This window comes from Hyla sarda, unplaced genomic scaffold, assembly GCF_029499605.1.
Source record: "Hyla sarda isolate aHylSar1 unplaced genomic scaffold, aHylSar1.hap1 scaffold_3109, whole genome shotgun sequence".
NCBI lineage: Eukaryota > Metazoa > Chordata > Amphibia > Anura > Hylidae > Hyla > Hyla sarda.
In genome coordinates, this window is record NW_026609835.1 from 1,371 (window position 1) to 20,366 (window position 18,996).

At 46.4% G+C, this 18,996-nt stretch overlaps 9 non-coding genes across 9 annotated transcripts; all 9 read left to right on the plus strand.

Moving 5' to 3' along the window:
• The first annotated feature begins 420 nt into the window (after positions 1-420).
• Positions 421-611, plus strand: LOC130328629 (U2 spliceosomal RNA). Its single transcript, XR_008872530.1, has one exon. It is a non-coding gene; the product is annotated as a U2 spliceosomal RNA (small nuclear RNA).
• Positions 612-2,719: 2,108 nt separating this feature from the next.
• LOC130328635 (U2 spliceosomal RNA) lies at positions 2,720-2,910 on the plus strand. The gene has a single exon (XR_008872536.1). It is a non-coding gene; the product is annotated as a U2 spliceosomal RNA (small nuclear RNA).
• Positions 2,911-5,015: 2,105 nt separating this feature from the next.
• On the plus strand, positions 5,016-5,206 carry LOC130328634 (U2 spliceosomal RNA). Its single transcript, XR_008872535.1, has one exon. It is a non-coding gene; the product is annotated as a U2 spliceosomal RNA (small nuclear RNA).
• Positions 5,207-7,314: 2,108 nt separating this feature from the next.
• On the plus strand, positions 7,315-7,505 carry LOC130328636 (U2 spliceosomal RNA). Its single transcript, XR_008872537.1, has one exon. It is a non-coding gene; the product is annotated as a U2 spliceosomal RNA (small nuclear RNA).
• Positions 7,506-9,613: 2,108 nt separating this feature from the next.
• On the plus strand, positions 9,614-9,804 carry LOC130328637 (U2 spliceosomal RNA). Its single transcript, XR_008872538.1, has one exon. It is a non-coding gene; the product is annotated as a U2 spliceosomal RNA (small nuclear RNA).
• Positions 9,805-11,911: 2,107 nt separating this feature from the next.
• LOC130328639 (U2 spliceosomal RNA) lies at positions 11,912-12,102 on the plus strand. The gene has a single exon (XR_008872539.1). It is a non-coding gene; the product is annotated as a U2 spliceosomal RNA (small nuclear RNA).
• A 2,103-nt stretch (positions 12,103-14,205) lies between these two features.
• Positions 14,206-14,396, plus strand: LOC130328630 (U2 spliceosomal RNA). Its single transcript, XR_008872531.1, has one exon. It is a non-coding gene; the product is annotated as a U2 spliceosomal RNA (small nuclear RNA).
• Positions 14,397-16,501: 2,105 nt separating this feature from the next.
• Positions 16,502-16,692, plus strand: LOC130328631 (U2 spliceosomal RNA). The gene has a single exon (XR_008872532.1). It is a non-coding gene; the product is annotated as a U2 spliceosomal RNA (small nuclear RNA).
• A 2,113-nt stretch (positions 16,693-18,805) lies between these two features.
• On the plus strand, positions 18,806-18,996 carry LOC130328632 (U2 spliceosomal RNA). The gene has a single exon (XR_008872533.1). It is a non-coding gene; the product is annotated as a U2 spliceosomal RNA (small nuclear RNA).

The following is an 18,996-nucleotide window of genomic DNA, read 5'->3' on the forward strand; positions in this document are numbered from 1 at the left end:
AGGTAAGTCCAATGGGGTGCAGGCATGTCCTCTATGCTTACAGCTTCCCGTGGGTGTTGGTTTGATACCGTTTGGGGACAGCCAAGGAGGCATCTGCAGGCAACAAAGGTAGGTGTGTGCTTGTGTGTGTGTTTCCTATGCAGATCCTAAGCCCAGTGTCACATGCAAGTAGGAGGAGTAAGAAGGGTTCCTGGCAAATCCGGGTTATGGATTGCATTTAAAAGGCCCCGTGGGAGTGCAATGGGCCCCTGTCTTGCTGCTTAGCAATAATGGTATGGGTTTAGGTTCTGCTGTGTGTACTGGTGGTTGACTGCCCCCCAGCCCAGAGTGTGCATGGAAAATTGTCTGGCAGCCTCCCTGACAGCAAGCAGTGATAGTGCCCATGAAGGGGACCTTGTTGGGCCCGCCCCTTTCACGGTTATCGCTTCTCGGCCTTTTGGCTAAGATCAAGTGTAGTATCTGTTCTTATCAGTTTAATATCTGATACGTCCCCTATCTGGGGACCATATATTAAATGGATTTTTGAGAACGGGGGCTGATTTCGAAGCTTGCTTCCGTCGCCCTATGCATTGACCCGATATGGCAGTATCTTCGGGTACAGTGCACCACCCCCTTACAGGGTTAAAAAGAAAGATTCCTACTTTCATTGCTACCTGCTTGCTTGCTGGCTAGCCAGCTAGCCAGCCCTGTGGGCCTTGCTGCTGCTGCTTCTGCAGCCAAAAAACAAAAGGTGGTGCTGCTGCTGCTGCTTCTGCTGCTTCTGCTTCTGCTTGTGTCTGGCCGCTGTTGGAGCGTCCAGGCACAGGACTTCTGCTGCTGCTGACTAAATGGCCTCCTTAATTGGATCATTTGAGTAGCCAGCACACCTGTGCAGGTAGGGCATGACATGATAGGCAGCTGCCTTGATAGCGGGTGGGTGCTGAATGTTCCTAATTGACAAAATAAGATTAATGCTTATGAAGAAATATAAAATCTCATCCCTTCCCCAATATCGCGCCACACCCCTACCCCTTAATTCCCTGGTTGAACTTGATGGACATATGTCTTTTTTCGACCGTACTAACTATGTAACTATGTAACATAACATGGGGGGGGGGGGGGGGGGTCTCCTGGCTGTTCACACAGGTGTGTCATTGCTGTACATTGACCATGCATTGCTTCTGTGGTATTGCAAAGGCAAAGACAAATGCTTCCAGCCATCCATTGCACTAATGGATTGGTCATCAGCTGGCTGTCTATGTCCCGCATCAATATAGACCAAAGTACAGAGGGTTAGGCTATGCTATTGTGCACCTACCTGATGCATCAGAAGGTGCGAGGCCCTTGCTAAATTCTGTGCACAGACTTTGAGATCTATGCTTTAGACTGTATCTAAACCTGCTCCAACATGGACTGACATTCTGGCCTACTTTCAGCCGATGCGACTTGTCTGTCGCTGAACAGTCGCTTTTTATGTATTCAGCACCTATGTATAATGTTGTAAAAATGCTCTAGAAGCTAAAGTCGCAGAAATGTCGCACATATTTGGCCTGCAACTTTCTGTGCGACAAATTCAGACAGGAAAAATCAGTATAAATCCTTAGAAAATTATCCCCCAGTGTCTCCATCTGCTGGCGGTATTGAATAAGCATTGCTGCACTGATGGGGTATGCATTAGACGAAAAAAAAGAAGAAAAAGAAGAATAATACGCCCAGAAAAGAGGCGAAAAGGAGAAAAACGTAAAAAAACGTGAAAAAAAAGTAAGAGGAAGAGAAGGGAAAAAAAGGTGGAAATGGGTTTAAAAGTGATTTCGGCGGAGAAATATATATATATATATATATATATATATATATATATATATATATACGCGCACACACACACATATATATAAACGTATTCTCCGTTGAGATATTGCAGCCGCTGCTGTGTCCAGGCCCAGGAGCCTTAGCACTGTGCTATGATGTCACTCAATACCACTGACATCACTAGGTGTAAACAACATCTCTCCTTTGCTGTGTATGTGACTATGGAGCTGTTTGGTGATGTCGTCTATTACGGCCTTCATAGAAGCAACAGGAGATTGTTGCATCCATCTAGAACCCTCAGAACTACAGTGCTATGATGTCACTCACTTCCACAGGCCTTGCAGAGTGTAAACAACAACAACCCAGCTTTGTTGTGTATGTAACCATAGGGATTTGTGATGTCACCTAGAACCTTCACAGCAGCGACAGCTTTATGAGGAGCATCAGCACTGCTCTGCCTGAGCAGAACCATCACCGCCATAGGTTGTCAAATAACCCGGATTTAACCCACACAGGTAAGTCCAATGGGGTGCAGGCATGTCCTCTATGCTTACAGCTTCCCGTGGGTGTTGGTTTGATACCGTTTGGGGACAGCCAAGGAGGCATCTGCAGGCAACAAAGGTAGGTGTGTGCTTGTGTGTGTGTTTCCTATGCAGATCCTAAGCCCAGTGTCACATGCAAGTAGGAGGAGTAAGAAGGGTTCCTGGCAAATCCGGGTTATGGATTGCATTTAAAAAGGCCCCGTGGGAGTGCAATGGGCCCCTGTCTTGCTGCTTAGCAATAATGGTATGGGTTTAGGTTCTGCTGTGTGTACTGGTGGTTGACTGCCCCCCAGCCCAGAGTGTGCATGGAAAATTGTCTGGCAGCCTCCCTGACAGCAAGCAGTGATAGTGCCCATGAAGGGGACCTTGTTGGGCCCGCCCCTTTCACGGTTATCGCTTCTCGGCCTTTTGGCTAAGATCAAGTGTAGTATCTGTTCTTATCAGTTTAATATCTGATACGTCCCCTATCTGGGGACCATATATTAAATGGATTTTTGAGAACGGGGGCTGATTTCGAAGCTTGCTTCCGTCGCCCTATGCATTGACCCGATATGGCAGTATCTTCGGGTACAGTGCACCACCCCCTTACAGGGTTAAAAAGAAAGATTCCTACTTTCATTGCTACCTGCTTGCTTGCTGGCTAGCCAGCTAGCCAGCCCTGTGGGCCTTGCTGCTGCTGCTTCTGCAGCCAAAAAACAAAAGGTGGTGCTGCTGCTGCTGCTTCTGCTGCTTCTGCTTCTGCTTGTGTCTGGCCGCTGTTGGAGCGTCCAGGCACAGGACTTCTGCTGCTGCTGACTAAATGGCCTCCTTAATTGGATCATTTGAGTAGCCAGCACACCTGTGCAGGTAGGGCATGACATGATAGGCAGCTGCCTTGATAGCGGGTGGGTGCTGAATGTTCCTAATTGACAAAATAAGATTAATGCTTATGAAGAAATATAAAATCTCATCCCTTCCCCAATATCGCGCCACACCCCTACCCCTTAATTCCCTGGTTGAACTTGATGGACATATGTCTTTTTTCGACCGTACTAACTATGTAACTATGTAACATAACATGGGGGGGGGGGGGGGGGGTCTCCTGGCTGTTCACACAGGTGTGTCATTGCTGTACATTGACCATGCATTGCTTCTGTGGTATTGCAAAGGCAAAGACAAATGCTTCCAGCCATCCATTGCACTAATGGATTGGTCATCAGCTGGCTGTCTATGTCCCGCATCAATATAGACCAAAGTACAGAGGGTTAGGCTATGCTATTGTGCACCTACCTGATGCATCAGAAGGTGCGAGGCCCTTGCTAAATTCTGTGCACAGACTTTGAGATCTATGCTTTAGACTGTATCTAAACCTGCTCCAACATGGACTGACATTCTGGCCTACTTTCAGCCGTTGCGACTTGTCTGTCGCTGAACAGTCGCTTTTTATGTATTCAGCACCTATGTATAATGTTGTAAAAATGCTCTAGAAGCTAAAGTCGCAGAAATGTCGCACATATTTGGCCTGCAACTTTCTGTGCGACAAATTCAGACAGGAAAAATCAGTATAAATCCTTAGAAAATTATCCCCCAGTGTCTCCATCTGCTGGCGGTATTGAATAAGCATTGCTGCACTGATGGGGTATGCATTAGACGAAAAAAGAAGAAAAAGAAGAATAATACGCCCAGAAAAGAGGCGAAAAGGAGAAAAACGTAAAAAAACGTGAAAAAAAAGTAAGAGGAAGAGAAGGGAAAAAAAGGTGGAAATGGGTTTAAAAGTGATTTCGGCGGAGAAATATATATATATATATATATATAATATATATATATATATATACGCGCACACACACACATATATATAAACGTATTCTCCGTTGAGATATTGCAGCCGCTGCTGTGTCCAGGCCCAGGAGCCTTAGCACTGTGCTATGATGTCACTCAATACCACTGACATCACTAGGTGTAAACAACATCTCTCCTTTGCTGTGTATGTGACTATGGAGCTGTTTGGTGATGTCGTCTATTACGGCCTTCATAGAAGCAACAGGAGATTGTTGCATCCATCTAGAACCCTCAGAACTACAGTGCTATGATGTCACTCACTTCCACAGGCCTTGCAGAGTGTAAACAACAACAACCCAGCTTTGTTGTGTATGTAACCATAGGGATTTGTGATGTCACCTAGAACCTTCACAGCAGCGACAGCTTTATGAGGAGCATCAGCACTGCTCTGCCTGAGCAAGAACCATCACCGCCATAGGGTTGTCAAATAACCCGGATTTAACCCACACAGGTAAGTCCAATGGGGTGCAGGCATGTCCTCTATGCTTACAGCTTCCCGTGGGTGTTGGTTTGATACCGTTTGGGGACAGCCAAGGAGGCATCTGCAGGCAACAAAGGTAGGTGTGTGCTTGTGTGTGTGTTTCCTATGCAGATCCTAAGCCCAGTGTCACATGCAAGTAGGAGGAGTAAGAAGGGTTCCTGGCAAATCCGGGTTATGGATTGCATTTAAAAAGGCCCCGTGGGAGTGCAATGGGCCCCTGTCTTGCTGCTTAGCAATAATGGTATGGGTTTAGGTTCTGCTGTGTGTACTGGTGGTTGACTGCCCCCCAGCCAGAGTGTGCATGGAAAATTGTCTGGCAGCCTCCCTGACAGCAAGCAGTGATAGTGCCCATGAAGGGGGACCTTGTTGGGCCCGCCCCTTTCACGGTTATCGCTTCTCGGCCTTTTGGCTAAGATCAAGTGTAGTATCTGTTCTTATCAGTTTAATATCTGATACGTCCCCTATCTGGGGACCATATATTAAATGGATTTTGAGAACGGGGGGCTGATTTCGAAGCTTGCTTCCGTCGCCCTATGCATTGACCCGATATGGCAGTATCTTCGGGTACAGTGCACCAACCCCTTACAGGGTTAAAAAGAAAGATTCCTACTTTCATTGCTACCTGCTTGCTTGCTGGCTAGCCAGCTAGCCAGCCCTGTGGGCCTTGCTGCTGCTGCTTCTGCAGCCAAAAAACAAAAGGTGGTGCTGCTGCTGCTGCTTCTGCTGCTTCTGCTTCTGCTTGTGTCTGGCCGCTGTTGGAGCGTCCAGGCACAGGGACTTCTGCTGCTGCTGACTAAATGGCCTCCTTAATTGGATCATTTGAGTAGCCAGCACACCTGTGCAGGTAGGGCATGACATGATAGGCAGCTGCCTGATAGCGGGTGGGTGCTGAATGTTCCTAATTGACAAAATAAGATTAATGCTTATGAAGAAATATAAAATCTCATCCCTTCCCCAATATCGCGCCACACCCCTACCCCTTAATTCCCTGGTTGAACTTGATGGACATATGTCTTTTTTCGACCGTACTAACTATGTAACTATGTAACATAACATGGGGGGGGGGGGGGGGGGGGTCTCCTGGCTGTTCACACAGGTGTGTCATTGCTGTACATTGACCATGCATTGCTTCTGTGGTATTGCAAAGGCAAAGACAAATGCTTCCAGCCATCCATTGCACTAATGGATTGGTCATCAGCTGGCTGTCTATGTCCCGCATCAATATAGACCAAAGTACAGAGGGTTAGGCTATGCTATTGTGCACCTACCTGATGCATCAGAAGGTGCGAGGCCCTTGCTAAATTCTGTGCACAGACTTTGAGATCTATGCTTTAGACTGTATCTAAACCTGCTCCAACATGGACTGACATTCTGGGCCTACTTTCAGCCGATGCGACTTGTCTGTCGCTGAACAGTCGCTTTTTATGTATTCAGCACCTATGTATAATGTTGTAAAAATGCTCTAGAAGCTAAAGTCGCAGAAATGTCGCACATATTTGGCCTGCAACTTTCTGTGCGACAAATTCAGACAGGAAAAATCAGTATAAATCCTTAGAAAATTATCCCCCAGTGTCTCCATCTGCTGGCGGTATTGAAATAAGCATTGCTGCACTGATGGGGTATGCATTAGACGAAAAAAAAAGAAGAAAAAGAAGAATAATACGCCCAGAAAAGAGGCGAAAAGGAGAAAAACGTAAAAAAACGTGAAAAAAAAGTAAGAGGAAGAGAAGGGAAAAAAAGGTGGAAATGGGTTTAAAAGTGATTTCGGCGGAGAAATATATATATATATATATATATTATATATATATATATATACGCGCACACACACACATATATATAAACGTATTCTCCGTTGAGATATTGCAGCCGCTGCTGTGTCCAGGCCCAGGAGCCTTAGCACTGTGCTATGATGTCACTCAATACCACTGACATCACTAGGTGTAAACAACATCTCTCCTTTGCTGTGTATGTGACTATGGAGCTGTTTGGTGATGTCGTCTATTACGGCCTTCATAGAAGCAACAGGAGATTGTTGCATCCATCTAGAACCCTCAGAACTACAGTGCTATGATGTCACTCACTTCCACAGGCCTTGCAGAGTGTAAACAACAACAACCCAGCTTTGTTGTGTATGTAACCATAGGGATTTGTGATGTCACCTAGAACCTTCACAGCAGCGACAGCTTTATGAGGAGCATCAGCACTGCTCTGCCTGAGCAGAACCATCACCGCCATAGGTTGTCAAATAACCCGGATTTAACCCACACAGGTAAGTCCAATGGGGTGCAGGCATGTCCTCTATGCTTACAGCTTCCCGTGGGTGTTGGTTTGATACCGTTTGGGGACAGCCAAGGAGGCATCTGCAGGCAACAAAGGTAGGTGTGTGCTTGTGTGTGTGTTTCCTATGCAGATCCTAAGCCCAGTGTCACATGCAAGTAGGAGGAGTAAGAAGGGTTCCTGGCAAATCCGGGTTATGGATTGCATTTAAAAAGGCCCCGTGGGAGTGCAATGGGCCCCTGTCTTGCTGCTTAGCAATAATGGTATGGGTTTAGGTTCTGCTGTGTGTACTGGTGGTTGACTGCCCCCCAGCCCAGAGTGTGCATGGAAAATTGTCTGGCAGCCTCCCTGACAGCAAGCAGTGATAGTGCCCATGAAGGGGACCTTGTTGGGCCCGCCCCTTTCACGGTTATCGCTTCTCGGCCTTTTGGCTAAGATCAAGTGTAGTATCTGTTCTTATCAGTTTAATATCTGATACGTCCCCTATCTGGGGACCATATATTAAATGGATTTTTGAGAACGGGGGCTGATTTCGAAGCTTGCTTCCGTCGCCCTATGCATTGACCCGATATGGCAGTATCTTCGGGTACAGTGCACCACCCCCTTACAGGGTTAAAAAGAAAGATTCCTACTTTCATTGCTACCTGCTTGCTTGCTGGCTAGCCAGCTAGCCAGCCCTGTGGGCCTTGCTGCTGCTGCTTCTGCAGCCAAAAAACAAAAGGTGGTGCTGCTGCTGCTGCTTCTGCTGCTTCTGCTTCTGCTTGTGTCTGGCCGCTGTTGGAGCGTCCAGGCACAGGACTTCTGCTGCTGCTGACTAAATGGCCTCCTTAATTGGATCATTTGAGTAGCCAGCACACCTGTGCAGGTAGGGCATGACATGATAGGCAGCTGCCTTGATAGCGGGTGGGTGCTGAATGTTCCTAATTGACAAAATAAGATTAATGCTTATGAAGAAATATAAAATCTCATCCCTTCCCCAATATCGCGCCACACCCCTACCCCTTAATTCCCTGGTTGAACTTGATGGACATATGTCTTTTTTCGACCGTACTAACTATGTAACTATGTAACATAACATGGGGGGGGGGGGGGGGGGTCTCCTGGCTGTTCACACAGGTGTGTCATTGCTGTACATTGACCATGCATTGCTTCTGTGGTATTGCAAAGGCAAAGACAAATGCTTCCAGCCATCCATTGCACTAATGGATTGGTCATCAGCTGGCTGTCTATGTCCCGCATCAATATAGACCAAAGTACAGAGGGTTAGGCTATGCTATTGTGCACCTACCTGATGCATCAGAAGGTGCGAGGCCCTTGCTAAATTCTGTGCACAGACTTTGAGATCTATGCTTTAGACTGTATCTAAACCTGCTCCAACATGGACTGACATTCTGGCCTACTTTCAGCCGATGCGACTTGTCTGTCGCTGAACAGTCGCTTTTTATGTATTCAGCACCTATGTATAATGTTGTAAAAATGCTCTAGAAGCTAAAGTCGCAGAAATGTCGCACATATTTGGCCTGCAACTTTCTGTGCGACAAATTCAGACAGGAAAAATCAGTATAAATCCTTAGAAAATTATCCCCCAGTGTCTCCATCTGCTGGCGGTATTGAATAAGCATTGCTGCACTGATGGGGTATGCATTAGACGAAAAAAAAGAAGAAAAAGAAGAATAATACGCCCAGAAAAGAGGCGAAAAGGAGAAAAACGTAAAAAAACGTGAAAAAAAAGTAAGAGGAAGAGAAGGGAAAAAAAGGTGGAAATGGGTTTAAAAGTGATTTCGGCGGAGAAATATATATATATATATATATATATATATATATATATATATATATACGCGCACACACACACATATATATAAACGTATTCTCCGTTGAGATATTGCAGCCGCTGCTGTGTCCAGGCCCAGGAGCCTTAGCACTGTGCTATGATGTCACTCAATACCACTGACATCACTAGGTGTAAACAACATCTCTCCTTTGCTGTGTATGTGACTATGGAGCTGTTTGGTGATGTCGTCTATTACGGCCTTCATAGAAGCAACAGGAGATTGTTGCATCCATCTAGAACCCTCAGAACTACAGTGCTATGATGTCACTCACTTCCACAGGCCTTGCAGAGTGTAAACAACAACAACCCAGCTTTGTTGTGTATGTAACCATAGGGATTTGTGATGTCACCTAGAACCTTCACAGCAGCGACAGCTTTATGAGGAGCATCAGCACTGCTCTGCCTGAGCAGAACCATCACCGCCATAGGTTGTCAAATAACCCGGATTTAACCCACACAGGTAAGTCCAATGGGGTGCAGGCATGTCCTCTATGCTTACAGCTTCCCGTGGGTGTTGGTTTGATACCGTTTGGGGACAGCCAAGGAGGCATCTGCAGGCAACAAAGGTAGGTGTGTGCTTGTGTGTGTGTTTCCTATGCAGATCCTAAGCCCAGTGTCACATGCAAGTAGGAGGAGTAAGAAGGGTTCCTGGCAAATCCGGGTTATGGATTGCATTTAAAAAGGCCCCGTGGGAGTGCAATGGGCCCCTGTCTTGCTGCTTAGCAATAATGGTATGGGTTTAGGTTCTGCTGTGTGTACTGGTGGTTGACTGCCCCCCAGCCCAGAGTGTGCATGGAAAATTGTCTGGCAGCCTCCCTGACAGCAAGCAGTGATAGTGCCCATGAAGGGGACCTTGTTGGGCCCGCCCCTTTCACGGTTATCGCTTCTCGGCCTTTTGGCTAAGATCAAGTGTAGTATCTGTTCTTATCAGTTTAATATCTGATACGTCCCCTATCTGGGGACCATATATTAAATGGATTTTTGAGAACGGGGGCTGATTTCGAAGCTTGCTTCCGTCGCCCTATGCATTGACCCGATATGGCAGTATCTTCGGGTACAGTGCACCACCCCCTTACAGGGTTAAAAAGAAAGATTCCTACTTTCATTGCTACCTGCTTGCTTGCTGGCTAGCCAGCTAGCCAGCCCTGTGGGCCTTGCTGCTGCTGCTTCTGCAGCCAAAAAACAAAAGGTGGTGCTGCTGCTGCTGCTTCTGCTGCTTCTGCTTCTGCTTGTGTCTGGCCGCTGTTGGAGCGTCCAGGCACAGGACTTCTGCTGCTGCTGACTAAATGGCCTCCTTAATTGGATCATTTGAGTAGCCAGCACACCTGTGCAGGTAGGGCATGACATGATAGGCAGCTGCCTTGATAGCGGGTGGGTGCTGAATGTTCCTAATTGACAAAATAAGATTAATGCTTATGAAGAAATATAAAATCTCATCCCTTCCCCAATATCGCGCCACACCCCTACCCCTTAATTCCCTGGTTGAACTTGATGGACATATGTCTTTTTTCGACCGTACTAACTATGTAACTATGTAACATAACATGGGGGGGGGGGGGGGGGGGTCTCCTGGCTGTTCACACAGGTGTGTCATTGCTGTACATTGACCATGCATTGCTTCTGTGGTATTGCAAAGGCAAAGACAAATGCTTCCAGCCATCCATTGCACTAATGGATTGGTCATCAGCTGGCTGTCTATGTCCCGCATCAATATAGACCAAAGTACAGAGGGTTAGGCTATGCTATTGTGCACCTACCTGATGCATCAGAAGGTGCGAGGCCCTTGCTAAATTCTGTGCACAGACTTTGAGATCTATGCTTTAGACTGTATCTAAACCTGCTCCAACATGGACTGACATTCTGGCCTACTTTCAGCCGATGCGACTTGTCTGTCGCTGAACAGTCGCTTTTTATGTATTCAGCACCTATGTATAATGTTGTAAAAATGCTCTAGAAGCTAAAGTCGCAGAAATGTCGCACATATTTGGCCTGCAACTTTCTGTGCGACAAATTCAGACAGGAAAAATCAGTATAAATCCTTAGAAAATTATCCCCCAGTGTCTCCATCTGCTGGCGGTATTGAATAAGCATTGCTGCACTGATGGGGTATGCATTAGACGAAAAAAAAGAAGAAAAAGAAGAATAATACGCCCAGAAAAGAGGCGAAAAGGAGAAAAACGTAAAAAAACGTGAAAAAAAAGTAAGAGGAAGAGAAGGGAAAAAAAGGTGGAAATGGGTTTAAAAGTGATTTCGGCGGAGAAATATATATATATATATATATATATATATATATATATATATATACGCGCACACACACACATATATATAAACGTATTCTCCGTTGAGATATTGCAGCCGCTGCTGTGTCCAGGCCCAGGAGCCTTAGCACTGTGCTATGATGTCACTCAATACCACTGACATCACTAGGTGTAAACAACATCTCTCCTTTGCTGTGTATGTGACTATGGAGCTGTTTGGTGATGTCGTCTATTACGGCCTTCATAGAAGCAACAGGAGATTGTTGCATCCATCTAGAACCCTCAGAACTACAGTGCTATGATGTCACTCACTTCCACAGGCCTTGCAGAGTGTAAACAACAACAACCCAGCTTTGTTGTGTATGTAACCATAGGGATTTGTGATGTCACCTAGAACCTTCACAGCAGCGACAGCTTTATGAGGAGCATCAGCACTGCTCTGCCTGAGCAGAACCATCACCGCCATAGGTTGTCAAATAACCCGGATTTAACCCACACAGGTAAGTCCAATGGGGTGCAGGCATGTCCTCTATGCTTACAGCTTCCCGTGGGTGTTGGTTTGATACCGTTTGGGGACAGCCAAGGAGGCATCTGCAGGCAACAAAGGTAGGTGTGTGCTTGTGTGTGTGTTTCCTATGCAGATCCTAAGCCCAGTGTCACATGCAAGTAGGAGGAGTAAGAAGGGTTCCTGGCAAATCCGGGTTATGGATTGCATTTAAAAAGGCCCCGTGGGAGTGCAATGGGCCCCTGTCTTGCTGCTTAGCAATAATGGTATGGGTTTAGGTTCTGCTGTGTGTACTGGTGGTTGACTGCCCCCCAGCCCAGAGTGTGCATGGAAAATTGTCTGGCAGCCTCCCTGACAGCAAGCAGTGATAGTGCCCATGAAGGGGACCTTGTTGGGCCCGCCCCTTTCACGGTTATCGCTTCTCGGCCTTTTGGCTAAGATCAAGTGTAGTATCTGTTCTTATCAGTTTAATATCTGATACGTCCCCTATCTGGGGACCATATATTAAATGGATTTTTGAGAACGGGGGCTGATTTCGAAGCTTGCTTCCGTCGCCCTATGCATTGACCCGATATGGCAGTATCTTCGGGTACAGTGCACCACCCCCTTACAGGGTTAAAAAGAAAGATTCCTACTTTCATTGCTACCTGCTTGCTTGCTGGCTAGCCAGCTAGCCAGCCCTGTGGGCCTTGCTGCTGCTGCTTCTGCAGCCAAAAAACAAAAGGTGGTGCTGCTGCTGCTGCTTCTGCTGCTTCTGCTTCTGCTTGTGCCTGGCCGCTGTTGGAGCGTCCAGGCACAGGACTTCTGCTGCTGCTGACTAAATGGCCTCCTTAATTGGATCATTTGAGTAGCCAGCACACCTGTGCAGGTAGGGCATGACATGATAGGCAGCTGCCTTGATAGCGGGTGGGTGCTGAATGTTCCTAATTGACAAAATAAGATTAATGCTTATGAAGAAATATAAAATCTCATCCCTTCCCCAATATCGCGCCACACCCCTACCCCTTAATTCCCTGGTTGAACTTGATGGACATATGTCTTTTTTCGACCGTACTAACTATGTAACTATGTAACATAACATGGGGGGGGGGGGGGGGGTCTCCTGGCTGTTCACACAGGTGTGTCATTGCTGTACATTGACCATGCATTGCTTCTGTGGTATTGCAAAGGCAAAGACAAATGCTTCCAGCCATCCATTGCACTAATGGATTGGTCATCAGCTGGCTGTCTATGTCCCGCATCAATATAGACCAAAGTACAGAGGGTTAGGCTATGCTATTGTGCACCTACCTGATGCATCAGAAGGTGCGAGGCCCTTGCTAAATTCTGTGCACAGACTTTGAGATCTATGCTTTAGACTGTATCTAAACCTGCTCCAACATGGACTGACATTCTGGCCTACTTTCAGCCGATGCGACTTGTCTGTCGCTGAACAGTCGCTTTTTATGTATTCAGCACCTATGTATAATGTTGTAAAAATGCTCTAGAAGCTAAAGTCGCAGAAATGTCGCACATATTTGGCCTGCAACTTTCTGTGCGACAAATTCAGACAGGAAAAATCAGTATAAATCCTTAGAAAATTATCCCCCAGTGTCTCCATCTGCTGGCGGTATTGAATAAGCATTGCTGCACTGATGGGGTATGCATTAGACGAAAAAAAAGAAGAAAAAGAAGAATAATACGCCCAGAAAAGAGGCGAAAAGGAGAAAAACGTAAAAAAACGTGAAAAAAAAGTAAGAGGAAGAGAAGGGAAAAAAAGGTGGAAATGGGTTTAAAAGTGATTTCGGCGGAGAAATATATATATATATATATATATATATATATATATATATATACGCGCACACACACACATATATATAAACGTATTCTCCGTTGAGATATTGCAGCCGCTGCTGTGTCCAGGCCCAGGAGCCTTAGCACTGTGCTATGATGTCACTCAATACCACTGACATCACTAGGTGTAAACAACATCTCTCCTTTGCTGTGTATGTGACTATGGAGCTGTTTGGTGATGTCGTCTATTACGGCCTTCATAGAAGCAACAGGAGATTGTTGCATCCATCTAGAACCCTCAGAACTACAGTGCTATGATGTCACTCACTTCCACAGGCCTTGCAGAGTGTAAACAACAACAACCCAGCTTTGTTGTGTATGTAACCATAGGGATTTGTGATGTCACCTAGAACCTTCACAGCAGCGACAGCTTTATGAGGAGCATCAGCACTGCTCTGCCTGAGCAGAACCATCACCGCCATAGGTTGTCAAATAACCCGGATTTAACCCACACAGGTAAGTCCAATGGGGTGCAGGCATGTCCTCTATGCTTACAGCTTCCCGTGGGTGTTGGTTTGATACCGTTTGGGGACAGCCAAGGAGGCATCTGCAGGCAACAAAGGTAGGTGTGTGCTTGTGTGTGTGTTTCCTATGCAGATCCTAAGCCCAGTGTCACATGCAAGTAGGAGGAGTAAGAAGGGTTCCTGGCAAATCCGGGTTATGGATTGCATTTAAAAAGGCCCCGTGGGAGTGCAATGGGCCCCTGTCTTGCTGCTTAGCAATAATGGTATGGGTTTAGGTTCTGCTGTGTGTACTGGTGGTTGACTGCCCCCCAGCCCAGAGTGTGCATGGAAAATTGTCTGGCAGCCTCCCTGACAGCAAGCAGTGATAGTGCCCATGAAGGGGACCTTGTTGGGCCCGCCCCTTTCACGGTTATCGCTTCTCGGCCTTTTGGCTAAGATCAAGTGTAGTATCTGTTCTTATCAGTTTAATATCTGATACGTCCCCTATCTGGGGACCATATATTAAATGGATTTTTGAGAACGGGGGCTGATTTCGAAGCTTGCTTCCGTCGCCCTATGCATTGACCCGATATGGCAGTATCTTCGGGTACAGTGCACCACCCCCTTACAGGGTTAAAAAGAAAGATTCCTACTTTCATTGCTACCTGCTTGCTTGCTGGCTAGCCAGCTAGCCAGCCCTGTGGGCCTTGCTGCTGCTGCTTCTGCAGCCAAAAAACAAAAGGTGGTGCTGCTGCTGCTGCTTCTGCTGCTTCTGCTTCTGCTTGTGTCTGGCCGCTGTTGGAGCGTCCAGGCACAGGACTTCTGCTGCTGCTGACTAAATGGCCTCCTTAATTGGATCATTTGAGTAGCCAGCACACCTGTGCAGGTAGGGCATGACATGATAGGCAGCTGCCTTGATAGCGGGTGGGTGCTGAATGTTCCTAATTGACAAAATAAGATTAATGCTTATGAAGAAATATAAAATCTCATCCCTTCCCCAATATCGCGCCACACCCCTACCCCTTAATTCCCTGGTTGAACTTGATGGACATATGTCTTTTTTCGACCGTACTAACTATGTAACTATGTAACATAACATGAGGGGGGGGGGGGGGGTCTCCTGGCTGTTCACACAGGTGTGTCATTGCTGTACATTGACCATGCATTGCTTCTGTGGTATTGCAAAGGCAAAGACAAATGCTTCCAGCCATCCATTGCACTAATGGATTGGTCATCAGCTGGCTGTCTATGTCCCGCATCAATATAGACCAAAGTACAGAGGGTTAGGCTATGCTATTGTGCACCTACCTGATGCATCAGAAGGTGCGAGGCCCTTGCTAAATTCTGTGCACAGACTTTGAGATCTATGCTTTAGACTGTATCTAAACCTGCTCCAACATGGACTGACATTCTGGCCTACTTTCAGCCGATGCGACTTGTCTGTCGCTGAACAGTCGCTTTTTATGTATTCAGCACCTATGTATAATGTTGTAAAAATGCTCTAGAAGCTAAAGTCGCAGAAATGTCGCACATATTTGGCCTGCAACTTTCTGTGCGACAAATTCAGACAGGAAAAATCAGTATAAATCCTTAGAAAATTATCCCCCAGTGTCTCCATCTGCTGGCGGTATTGAATAAGCATTGCTGCACTGATGGGGTATGCATTAGACGAAAAAAAAGAAGAAAAAGAAGAATAATACGCCCAGAAAAGAGGCGAAAAGGAGAAAAACGTAAAAAAACGTGAAAAAAAAGTAAGAGGAAGAGAAGGGAAAAAAAGGTGGAAATGGGTTTAAAAGTGATTTCGGCGGAGAAATATATATATATATATATATATATATATATATATATATATATACGCGCACACACACACATATATATAAACGTATTCTCCGTTGAGATATTGCAGCCGCTGCTGTGTCCAGGCCCAGGAGCCTTAGCACTGTGCTATGATGTCACTCAATACCACTGACATCACTAGGTGTAAACAACATCTCTCCTTTGCTGTGTATGTGACTATGGAGCTGTTTGGTGATGTCGTCTATTACGGCCTTCATAGAAGCAACAGGAGATTGTTGCATCCATCTAGAACCCTCAGAACTACAGTGCTATGATGTCACTCACTTCCACAGGCCTTGCAGAGTGTAAACAACAACAACCCAGCTTTGTTGTGTATGTAACCATAGGGATTTGTGATGTCACCTAGAACCTTCACAGCAGCGACAGCTTTATGAGGAGCATCAGCACTGCTCTGCCTGAGCAGAACCATCACCGCCATAGGTTGTCAAATAACCCGGATTTAACCCACACAGGTAAGTCCAATGGGGTGCAGGCATGTCCTCTATGCTTACAGCTTCCCGTGGGTGTTGGTTTGATACCGTTTGGGGACAGCCAAGGAGGCATCTGCAGGCAACAAAGGTAGGTGTGTGCTTGTGTGTGTGTTTCCTATGCAGATCCTAAGCCCAGTGTCACATGCAAGTAGGAGGAGTAAGAAGGGTTCCTGGCAAATCCGGGTTATGGATTGCATTTAAAAAGGCCCCGTGGGAGTGCAATGGGCCCCTGTCTTGCTGCTTAGCAATAATGGTATGGGTTTAGGTTCTGCTGTGTGTACTGGTGGTTGACTGCCCCCCAGCCCAGAGTGTGCATGGAAAATTGTCTGGCAGCCTCCCTGACAGCAAGCAGTGATAGTGCCCATGAAGGGGACCTTGTTGGGCCCGCCCCTTTCACGGTTATCGCTTCTCGGCCTTTTGGCTAAGATCAAGTGTAGTATCTGTTCTTATCAGTTTAATATCTGATACGTCCCCTATCTGGGGACCATATATTAAATGGATTTTTGAGAACGGGGGCTGATTTCGAAGCTTGCTTCCGTCGCCCTATGCATTGACCCGATATGGCAGTATCTTCGGGTACAGTGCACCACCCCCTTACAGGGTTAAAAAGAAAGATTCCTACTTTCATTGCTACCTGCTTGCTTGCTGGCTAGCCAGCTAGCCAGCCCTGTGGGCCTTGCTGCTGCTGCTTCTGCAGCCAAAAAACAAAAGGTGGTGCTGCTGCTGCTGCTTCTGCTGCTTCTGCTTCTGCTTGTGTCTGGCCGCTGTTGGAGCGTCCAGGCACAGGACTTCTGCTGCTGCTGACTAAATGGCCTCCTTAATTGGATCATTTGAGTAGCCAGCACACCTGTGCAGGTAGGGCATGACATGATAGGCAGCTGCCTTGATAGCGGGTGGGTGCTGAATGTTCCTAATTGACAAAATAAGATTAATGCTTATGAAGAAATATAAAATCTCATCCCTTCCCCAATATCGCGCCACACCCCTACCCCTTAATTCCCTGGTTGAACTTGATGGACATATGTCTTTTTTCGACCGTACTAACTATGTAACTATGTAACATAACATGGGGGGGGGGGGGGGGTCTCCTGGCTGTTCACACAGGTGTGTCATTGCTGTACATTGACCATGCATTGCTTCTGTGGTATTGCAAAGGCAAAGACAAATGCTTCCAGCCATCCATTGCACTAATGGATTGGTCATCAGCTGGCTGTCTATGTCCCGCATCAATATAGACCAAAGTACAGAGGGTTAGGCTATGCTATTGTGCACCTACCTGATGCATCAGAAGGTGCGAGGCCCTTGCTAAATTCTGTGCACAGACTTTGAGATCTATGCTTTAGACTGTATCTAAACCTGCTCCAACATGGACTGACATTCTGGCCTACTTTCAGCCGATGCGACTTGTCTGTCGCTGAACAGTCGCTTTTTATGTATTCAGCACCTATGTATAATGTTGTAAAAATGCTCTAGAAGCTAAAGTCGCAGAAATGTCGCACATATTTGGCCTGCAACTTTCTGTGCGACAAATTCAGACAGGAAAAATCAGTATAAATCCTTAGAAAATTATCCCCCAGTGTCTCCATCTGCTGGCGGTATTGAATAAGCATTGCTGCACTGATGGGGTATGCATTAGACGAAAAAAAAGAAGAAAAAGAAGAATAATACGCCCAGAAAAGAGGCGAAAAGGAGAAAAACGTAAAAAAACGTGAAAAAAAAAGTAAGAGGAAGAGAAGGGAAAAAAAGGTGGAAATGGGTTTAAAAGTGATTTCGGCGGAGAAATATATATATATATATATATATATATATATATATATATATATATATATATACGCGCACACACACACATATATATAAACGTATTCTCCGTTGAGATATTGCAGCCGCTGCTGTGTCCAGGCCCAGGAGCCTTAGCACTGTGCTATGATGTCACTCAATACCACTGACATCACTAGGTGTAAACAACATCTCTCCTTTGCTGTGTATGTGACTATGGAGCTGTTTGGTGATGTCGTCTATTACGGCCTTCATAGAAGCAACAGGAGATTGTTGCATCCATCTAGAACCCTCAGAACTACAGTGCTATGATGTCACTCACTTCCACAGGCCTTGCAGAGTGTAAACAACAACAACCCAGCTTTGTTGTGTATGTAACCATAGGGATTTGTGATGTCACCTAGAACCTTCACAGCAGCGACAGCTTTATGAGGAGCATCAGCACTGCTCTGCCTGAGCAGAACCATCACCGCCATAGGTTGTCAAATAACCCGGATTTAACCCACACAGGTAAGTCCAATGGGGTGCAGGCATGTCCTCTATGCTTACAGCTTCCCGTGGGTGTTGGTTTGATACCGTTTGGGGACAGCCAAGGAGGCATCTGCAGGCAACAAAGGTAGGTGTGTGCTTGTGTGTGTGTTTCCTATGCAGATCCTAAGCCCAGTGTCACATGCAAGTAGGAGGAGTAAGAAGGGTTCCTGGCAAATCCGGGTTATGGATTGCATTTAAAAAGGCCCCGTGGGAGTGCAATGGGCCCCTGTCTTGCTGCTTAGCAATAATGGTATGGGTTTAGGTTCTGCTGTGTGTACTGGTGGTTGACTGCCCCCCAGCCCAGAGTGTGCATGGAAAATTGTCTGGCAGCCTCCCTGACAGCAAGCAGTGATAGTGCCCATGAAGGGGACCTTGTTGGGCCCGCCCCTTTCACGGTTATCGCTTCTCGGCCTTTTGGCTAAGATCAAGTGTAGTATCTGTTCTTATCAGTTTAATATCTGATACGTCCCCTATCTGGGGACCATATATTAAATGGATTTTTGAGAACGGGGGCTGATTTCGAAGCTTGCTTCCGTCGCCCTATGCATTGACCCGATATGGCAGTATCTTCGGGTACAGTGCACCACCC